General features: G+C 41.4%; 1 protein-coding gene across 2 annotated transcripts in view; it reads left to right on the top strand.

The window, feature by feature from the left end:
• Window positions 1-256: 256 nt before the first annotated feature.
• tbl1xr1a (TBL1X/Y related 1a) overlaps window positions 257-10,235 on the top strand; it is a 148,123-nt gene continuing 138,144 nt past the window's right edge. For both annotated transcript variants that reach the window (XM_073041111.1, XM_073041112.1), the window contains exon 1: window positions 257-610. The gene's annotated coding sequence lies outside the window, so the exon portion shown is untranslated. The remainder of the gene's footprint in view (window positions 611-10,235) is intronic.

The raw sequence follows: 10,235 nt of genomic DNA, 5'->3' as shown, positions 1-10,235 counted from the left end.
TTTTCCACCGGCTTCCAAAATTTTAGCAGATTGCAACTGCAAGGAGAGAAGTTCCTCTTTCAAATAAGCATTTTCTACCAGCCTCTCCAATACTGTATGCGATGGAAATTATTTCCATTTGCACCACTTTTTTCCTGAAGCAAAGATCTGCATTTCGTAATTGTAGTAATCTGCTGCTGACTGTTTAGGAGGCAGCACAAAGTGAGAGTGGTGTTCTTTCCCCGTCGGCCTCCTCCCTTTCTCATACAATAGAGTGCTGTTGCGGTGAGTGAGCCATTTGCGCGGGCCGGGTCACAGCGGCTGGCAGACGTTGGATGGCAGCGAACATTTGGCTGTGTTCAGCCTAACATTCTGCTTCGGCAAATCCTGCACTCACCCAACAAGCCGAGAAAGAAATAAAAACCCACCGTTTAAATCGTCCGCTCCAGCCGGGACATTTATATCACTGACCGCCAGTGCGGATGCCCAGACATTTCCACAATTACCGTCTGTGAAAGCCCGAGGAGCCCCGGCCCCGAGAGGGGGAAGGGAAGGAGTAACAAGAGACCGCCGAAGCCACCAGGAGGACCAGATCCAGACCCAGGCCCAGGCCCGCTGTCTGCGCTCCACGGTGAGTGAGGCCGGCGCTCGGGTGCCGACTTTACCCTGAAGGCAAGCTGCTGGAAATGTGTGAGGATCCGCGGAAGGACGGAGCCTGTTTCACTAGGCCCGGCGCTGGGGGGGGGGGGGGGAGGGGAGTTCAGTGACTCCTTCCCCGCCCCCCACCCCCAATAATCGGTCTTGCGGGCCTCGGTGCTGCGTGGCCGACCCCCACGAGTGAGACCGGCTCTCCTGGGTGAAAGCGGGCGGCCTTGAGCTTGGGGTGGGTGATGACTGTGGCCTGGGAGCTCTCCGCGCGGGGGATCCGGACAAGGTTTGGGAGAAGCGCGGGTCGGGCCCAGACTCGTGCTATGGGGGAGGGGAAGCGCTTGGCCAAAAAAATCCTGAAACTCACATGCAGTTGTGAACTGATAATAGCGACGGTGGAGGTGGAGGGATGCCTTGTCTGCACTTAAAATGATCAGCGTGCAGTTAATATCAGTGAACGAACATACTGTTCCTTGATTCTGAAGTAGTTTTGTAAGGCCTGCACTGTATGCATCCCACATCTCTTCAAATTCTGTTAATCCTCTGGCTAGTAAAGGATCTGCTGATCATACTTCATGAAAAAGTTGTTTCAAATGCTTCTGATGTTGATATGTTTCAAATTTAGTTATATTGGCGATGCATACATACTTAGGAAATCAAGAGAACCACCAACAATACTCAAATTCATTTTGCATACTCTGCATATTGCTGTCTTGTAAAACTATAAGATTATCATTTTGCGTTTTGAACAAAGTACACTTATCTTTCTGTTGAGCTCAATTGATTAAGATCTGGTTTGCAAAGAAAGTGTGCCATGAATTAATTGTGTTGCCAAATAGTTTTAATTTATATTTAACGTATGTGCATTGATGAATTAGAGTTATAAATGGAGGATATTGTTTCTGACCAGACAAAAGTCATGCATGTGAGTGAATGTTAAGTGTTGGATCTTCTATGTAATACTATCTTTACCACAAACTAAGGAATGTAAAAGGCATCAATACCTAAGGGGAATCTAGGTTAAATTGATACTGTAATTTAATATGATGAATTTACTTTATTGCTATTCCATAATTTTACAGACAGAATATTCAGTTATTAATTAGTGAATTACCAAAATCCCATCTTTAGTTTGGTGTTATACTGTTCTGTACTTAAATTCTAAAATATAGCTTCTGCACTTTTGATGATTGTGGATTTATTTTCCTTTTGTGAATTGTCCAGGCAAGTTGAAAGAGTTTAATGTGTTTACTACATTACGTCTTCCACTAGTACAGCACATGTACTGCCATAGAATCAGATGTGAATATTAGGGAGAATTGATAGCTTGGCAAATTTTATTCGTCCTTCATAAAATTGATTTTTCCATTATCCAAGCACAGTCCTACCTAGATTTAAACAGTTCGAATAGTTACCTGCAGTGTAATGTTTATGGGCCCATTCTATGGGTTTTCTGTACAGTAAGTTACTTCACTCTGCTTCTGTAGCTAGCCTGACCTGAGTGGTGTGATGCAAAGGAGCCATCAATGGAACTTCTATTCAGGCCATTGTAGCACTGTTTACTGCTGATTATAGGATTGTGACAAATCCAGTGGTCATTAGATGCATTCGTAAAAATGCTGTTCTGGTTAAACCAATGGTCGGCTTTTGAAGTTGCACTTGTTTCCCTTTTACAAAAATTATTTTGAACACTCTTCCCTTTAAGCCAGGTCTAGAAATAAGTTGTGTGTCTGTCATCTGCAGTTGCATTCAATTGGTTGGTGGTGTCCCAGTGGCCTTCTCTATTTTTTGACAGTTTTGAATTTTGGGTGGTAGGCTCCACTCATGGAATTTTGATGAGTGTTCCATTTTATGTGAGAATGAGAACAAGGTGGAATAATGCTTCATCAACAACTTGGCTGTAAATTACGCTATTAGCAGCAGATTTCTCAAGGTACGCCTCAAGAAGTCACTTCTTTATTGCATATACTGTCGTATGTTGTATATATGGATGTGAACGAATAGCTTGAGCCCCCCCCCCATAGGAAGGGGTGATTTTTATTAGCAATGCTTGCTTTTCTGTTTGTGTTCACACAGAGATTTCTGAGTATGTTGGTCTCCAGATTCAGAGCATGGTAGAGATTTTTGAGGGCTTGATGCTGGTCTAGAACTAAATTTGAAGTAGATATTTATTCTGATACATTCACAGATGCCCATCTTTTGGGCAATTTCATTTTATGGGTGGAAGTGGTTCTCTTGTCCCTAATTTACATTAAAATAGATGCAGAACCTAACGTAAACTTGGTATTGCAGGTCATAACAATAATGAGGGTGTCAAGATCCAGACAAAACTTGCAAGCAAATCAGGACTAGGTGAAATTAAATGTAGTTCAAGTCACTTCTGAGAAAATCTGAGTTATGTATGTACAATGAATGATTTTGAAACATGTTTTTGTTCACATGAGCATATTGGTTGAGATATTGTAGTAACCACTGAGCCCCCTGAGCTTGTTAGTCGCTATCCTTTGTCCTCAGAGCATCATCTTCCTTTGGGAGGCTGGTTTACACTTAATCCAGACTGAGTGCAATGTGCTGCAGACAAGGCCTTTCCCATTGCAGACAACAGGCTGTGCTTCCAGGAAGGCCTTGACAGCTGGTAAATCTCCTAGGCACTAGGGCTGTCAGACTTGCTGTTCAAGTTGGATGTTTGTGAATATCTGTATTCTACAAATATTCCAGAGCACTTAGGAAGTAGTTTAAAATGTGCAATTAAAAACAAAAACCATTGATGATTAAAAAGTCAAAATTCTTAACCACTTTCAAATAAAAAGAACTTTCTTGCAGTTCTTCTGACAACTGTTTCTCACTATTCATTTGAGTAGGCCTACCATGCCTGCCACAGATTAAACTGACACAGGTCCTATGGGCAAATTTCCCACCTTTGGCCGGCCTCCCCTTCTGTAAATTCTTGTTCTCATTGTGAACCTGTCATATACACCCATTGTCTTGGGTTTGCTGATCTAGAATCATAGTGCCACATACCATAGAAACAGGCCCTTTATCCCTTCTAGTCCATGCTGAGCATCAGGCATCGATATTATTCTCCCCAAATTTTAATCAGCTCCATGCAGATTCTACCATTCACCTAGACACAAGTGATTAAGTTAATAGTCCGCATTATTATGGGATGCAGAAGAAACTGAAAATATGCAAACTTCTTGCAGGGAGCCCAAGAGATCAGTTGCAATCTAGAATTGTGGAGTGTGAGGCAGCAGCTCTACTGTAAATCACAATTAAAATGTTATAATTTTCTATCTCGTCCTCTAAGCTCCATTACCATCTATGATCTTTCCTTTCTTGCTTTGACTACTTATGCATTTCTTTTAAGAGCTGTAGCATTGGTAGCATGCTTCAGTTCTTAACCTTAGCAAGATGGCACTGGCAAGACACGGTGACATTTTGCAGTCAGCAAACCAAACTACTAACTATTATATTATACCTTTTCTGGACTACCAACACTACAATCTGCAGCCTGAAATTTTCCTTTGGGAGTTGTACTTTTGATCCATCTTTGTGACCTGGTGGCGTTTTTGTGGCATCCTGAAGGATTCAGCAAATTGGACTCTTGAGAATGTGGGTATGGTTGTGCAACCATTGCTGCAGTGGATGGGTCTGGGTCGAAGCGGGGTGACCCTGGTCCGAGAGCAGAAAACAAACCAAAGTTTAGCTGATTTAAGTGCTGAGCCAGATCAAATAGATCAAGGCCAAGAGTGAAGGACAAACTGGTGTTCATCTTACTACTCTGATAAACTTTCTCGTTTCAGTGCTGAACTGGCTCTGTGGCTGTGGACTTGCTTTTGGGTACTTTGAGGTTCATGTTCTGTGTGTTATTTGTTTATTTTTTTTATATTGTTTGCATAATGTTTTTTTCACAGATTGGGTGTTTGACAGCCTGTAGTGTGTTTTTTTTTAGTGGGTTCTGTATGTCTTTGTGGTTGCCTGCAAGAAGATTATTCTCAAAGTTGTGTATGGTATACATACTTCAATACTAAATGTACTTTGTACACGCAGTCCGCATTCTCTCTTGTCTTAACTCATTCACCTTTCTTTTTGACTTCAATATAGTTTAATTCTGAATACATTGTAGGTAATCTGTTGCCATCCCCTGTGGATTCGTCAGATTTTGTTTGATAACTTCCCCATGATGCACCATGCAGGCTGTTGCTGTTTACAAACTGCTTAATACTGTAGAGTTCCTGATGAGTATAACAGTGTGAAAGGAGCCTCTGCTCATTTAATATCTGCTTAAAGTGAAGAGTTGCAATGTATCTAGGGCCATTTTCAAGTGCCTTCACGATGATGTTCATTGTGAGAAGAAAGCATGAGAGCTGACTCTGCTACCTCTAAGCTATGAAATTGGTGCACTGGATCACTTTATCCGTACCGAGTTATCACTTGTGTAGAATTCTTGGGAGAAATTTCTTGTTCAACATACAGAAGGAACCATTCTGGCTATTAGCATTTGAAGCACTGAGTAGTACAGTCGGCCCTCCTTTTCCGCAAGTTCAGCATGCGCAAATTCAACCAACCGCGAATCGAGAAAACCTGGAAGTGCTCTTCCAGCACTTGTTGTTCGAGCATGTACAGACTTTTTTTTCTTGTCATTATTCCCTAAACAATGCAGTATAACAACTATTTTACATAGAATTTACATTGTGTTAGGTATTATAAGTAATCTAGAGATGATTTAAAGTATACAGGAGGATGTGCGTAGGTTACCGTGGATCGGGATCGAAAAAAAATCAGAAGTTCTCTTACTAAGTAAGTCGGAACAGGTACATCCTGTATTTGGCGTCAGTTAGTCAAATGTTTGTCTTAGTATATAGTATATATTTTACCTTTCTATGCATATAAAACACTTAACGTGTGTTTCAGCACCGTGCTCGGGAAGTTCCCGAGTTCGATCCAGTGAAAGATGGCTTCTGAGCGCGCTCTCCATCTGTGCCTGGTTGATGTGGAGGATCAAAACCCCAAAACCCAATAATTAAACGACTGCGTTGCTTATTAATAATTGTAGCTTTCATCGGGGCAGGGCCTTTCTCACTATATCCTTTAAAATTGTTCTGATCATTGATCAACGTAGCCTAACGCTTTTCCAGTGACCAATGGTGTTTCACCTCTTTCCAATTGCTTTATTATTTCCATTTTATTTTCAATCATGATTGTCATTATTTTCGTGAACAGAAACACTGCGAATTCAGAGCTCCGCTGCCAGGTCCTAATGTCCACCGCACTGAGACAGGTTAAATAAGGGACTTGAGCATCCGCGTTTTTTGGTATCTGCGAGGGGTCCCAGAACCAATCCCTCACAGATAAGGAGGGCCGACTGCAATGGTTCTGCTGCTTTGTAGGAGCCATAAGAAATAGATGCTTAGAATACACAGGACACAAAGCAGAAAACCTTTCCTTTCAATGGTGTTTACTTCCTCCTTTCTTCATCCCTCTCACTACTATCCCATTTGATGCATCTTTTCCTTCTGCTTTATTATATGCAGTTTTGTTTCTCTCCAGTTCTGCTTTTTTTTAACTGCATTGATATCCCTCCTGAATCCATGGTTTAGCATAAGTAATGTCAAATTCTTTATCTAATTCTTTAACATAATGATCTTGTTAGATACTGTTTTGCTGTACTGCCTTGATATACCTATTGGGATTCAGCTTCCTAAATTGTGCACAATAAGGCAGGTATAACTGAAACTATAACCACAGTGATATAGTATATAAATAAGCCCTTTTGGCCCAGTTAGTTCATGTCGACCAAGTCGCCTGACAGAGCTAGTCCCATCTGCCTCTGTTTGTCCATATTCTGCTGAACCGTTCTGTCCAAACATTGGTAACTTTACCCACATCCATGTCCTTCTGGCAGCTCATTCTGTTGCCCCTCAGGTCCTTTTATATCTTTTTACACTCACTTTAAATCTGTGCCCACTAGCTTTAGACTCTCCACCCTGGGAAAAGCAAATTAGATCATTTGCCTTATTTATACCCTCATGATCTTGTATAAGATCACCTCTTCATTTCATACCAGGAAAAAAAAATGCCCCAATACATACAGTTTTTCTTTATAACTCTGAGCCCTCTGGTCTCAGTAACATCCTTGTGAAAATTTTCTGAACCCATTCCAGCTCAGTGGCTCATTTTCTTTTTGATAGTGACTAGAACTGCACAGTAGTACCAGTTTCACCAATGACTCATACAGTTGTAACATGACCGACCACTCTTGTACTCAGTACCCTGGCCAGTGAAGTCTTCTTCACCATTTTGTTTGCCTGTACTGCCACATTCAGGGAACTTGCTTTCTATAACACAGTCCAAGACATGCCTTAGTATTATTGTGCATGCTCTTCTCTGGTTTAGCTTACCAAAAATGTAATAATTCACACTTGTTCAAGTTAACTTCTATTTGACTTGACAGATTTCCCAGTTAATCTAGATCCTGTTGTAGTCTTGGATAACCACTTTCACTGTGCACCACACCACCTATTTTGGTATCATTTGCAAAGTCACTAACCATACCAACAACATTCTCATCCAGATCATGAACATAGATGAACAACATCGGGCACAACACCAATTATGAGACACACTGCTATTCCTAGGCCTCAATCTGAAAATCAAAACAAACCTCTACTGCCACTCTGACTTCTATCGCTCTCAATATTATATCTACTTGGCCCACTGGCTCTGGATCCCATGTGATCTAACCTTCTGGACCGGCCTTCCATCTGGATATTGCCAAAGATCTTGCTAAAGCCAATATAAACAATGTCTGCCACTTGCCTTTGTCAATCTCCTTGGTCACCTCTTCAAAAAAATCTCAAATTTGTGAGGCAGTTTCCCATGCATAAATCCATTGAGGATGATTCTAATCCAGGGGTCACCAACCTTTTTTGCACCGTGGACTGGTTTAATATTGACAATATTCTTGCAGTCCGGCCGACGGTGGGGGGGGGGGGGGGGGCGCAGTGTGGGTGTTAATCAACTCTGGAGTATAGGTGATAGGTCAACTATAAGTCACTTATAAGTGGTTAATACACTCAATTTCGTTTCTAAAAGGGTTCATCTAACACATTTAATATTAAACACAGCGCATATTTTCACATGAATATAGTGATAAGTCAATTATAACTCACTTATAAGTCAATAGCATCATAACATTTTAAGTAACATTTGTATATTAAACAGCGCATATTTTCCTTGTATGAACATATAAAATCATTGCAACACACCAGTGAGAGGACAAGGTAAGGGCTGGAGGTCCCCATACTGGGGCCGCAGTGGTCGTAGTCTGGAGAGAGCGACCGACCAAGTGAGGGGCGCGACAGGGTGTGCGCCCGCCCCCCCCCCCCGTAGGTAGGTAGGATCTATTGGCCAACAAAAGTTTGGCTCGAGGAATGACTTTCAGTAGATCGCAACGAAGTAACTGCTCTGCTATTTACGAAACCCTGAGCCCGAATTAGGTAGTCTGCAAATATTTTGGCACTGGGTTCCCCATGAACATTTGGTGTGCCCATCTGTCTGCACTCCAGGCCAGTAACAATGTCACTTCTTGCTGGCTGCACGAGGCGGCCGGTTACCCAAGGCCAACCAGTGATCCCTGGTGCTAGGGTATCACTGCGTTTAGGCGACTGATGACTTTGCATGCGTAATGACCTTGCATGTGTTCAAGTTCAACAGTGGACGTGACAGGAAATGAGGAAAGGTGCAGCTGACTCGTATCGTTTCATATCGCCAAATCATATCTTTGCAGTCCTTCTTAAATAAAGGCATGTTAACCACTCTCCAGTCTTCCATTACTTCACCTGCAGCTAACGATGAAGCAAGCATCTCTTCCAGGCCTCCAACAGTTTCTTCTCACAATGTCTTGGGTTATACCTATTTAGGCCTTTAAGATTTATCCATCTTTATGTACATTAATACTCTTAGCACTTCCTCTTCTGTAGTGTGAATATGTTCAAGGACATCGCTATTCTCTTCCTTGAATTCTGTGATGGACATGACCTTATCCAGAGTAAATACAGATAAGAAATATTGCTTTATTGCCTTGCCTATTTTTTTTGTTGAGGCCTTGCACATAGATGACCACATTGATCATTGAGGGGTTCTGATCTTTCCCTAGTCATCCTTTTGCTATTAGTATAATTATATAATCTCTCCCGATTTTCCTCTACCTTATCTGTGAAAGCAATTTCGTGTTGTCTTTTTGCTGTTTTGTTTTCCTTTACTTTTCTGGTGATTTGCTTAAACCCAGCTGATGTACTTCATTTTCACTCTATTCAAATTCCACCCTACTCAAGCCTTTAGCACTATGGCAGTCTGAGTCAATATTGGGGAAGTTAAGGTAACCTACAATGACAACTCTATTTTTGCAACCTTCCTACAGATTTGCACCTCTCATTCCTGCTGACTATTGAATGACCTATAGTACAATCCCATAAAAGTAATCACTCCCTTGTTTCTGAATTCCACTCCTATAATCTCACTGGAAGATTCCCCAGGAATATCCTCTTAAGGTACAGTATTTCTTTCACCAATCAACTTCCCAGCTCTTTACTTCGCCCCTCTCCCTTCCAGTTTCATGTATCACGTTGTGTTTCTTCCCACACCTTCTAACTAACTCATCTTTTTTCCTTCAGTGCTGCTGAAGGGTCTCAGCCCGAAACATTTTGATCGCTTTTGTTTTGAATTAATTGATATTAGTTAATGCTATATTTGTTTCAGTGTTCTAAAGTGTTTTAAATGTGTTAATATGTTAATTTGAACACTTCAGAATGTCATCTAACTAAAGAATTTTTTTTTGACTGTCTTTTTCAGCAGTTTCATGTGAAGGACTTGTTCCTTTATCAAATGCCACAATATTTTTGCTTGCAAAGCCCTATTGTCAGGCAAGCTTATGAATATTGGGGCAATTTTACTGGAAATTGACATAGTTGTTCTGTTACTGCCTGCAGTGGACTGCCCAAATAGCTTTACTGCGTTGTTAATCAATGAACACCAAACTTAGTTAATCTGAATTTTCATGAGAAGCATTGAAAGTGGAATGTTGGCAAGGTTGTCCTTTTTGATCAAGATCCTTAACATCCAACAGAACTTCTTGTGTTGATATCTCCCCAAACGGATTCAGTGGTGCAGTTTTTTGTATTGAAATGCAAGTCAACACATGTGGCTTTTCCCATTTCCCCCTTATTTATTTATTTAGTTAGTTAGTTAGTTTCAATTTGAATGTGTTGCTGGGACTGTCTTCTGATCTCATTTGTCCATTTTATGGTTATGTCTGCTTTAGGAAGGCCTTTGACAAGGTTCCACAAAGGAGACTGATCCAATCTGCCCATGTGATTTAGGGCAAGCTGCATATTCGATCTAAAACTGGCTTGGCAATAAGAGACAGAGATGGTAGGGGTATTTTGTGGATTGGCTGCCCATGAGTAGAGGTTTTCCACAGGGACCTTTGATGAGGCCTTTACTGTTTGTAATGGATGTGGGTTTAGGTGGCATGATCAATAAGTTTGTAAATGCCATGATGACTGCAGTTGGTGGAGAGGCTGGTCTTAGGCTACTAGGGAATATCC

This window comes from Hemitrygon akajei, chromosome 3, assembly GCF_048418815.1.
Source record: "Hemitrygon akajei chromosome 3, sHemAka1.3, whole genome shotgun sequence".
Taxonomy (NCBI): Eukaryota; Metazoa; Chordata; class Chondrichthyes; order Myliobatiformes; family Dasyatidae; genus Hemitrygon; species Hemitrygon akajei.
This window is presented reverse-complemented; position numbering and strand designations above follow the sequence as displayed.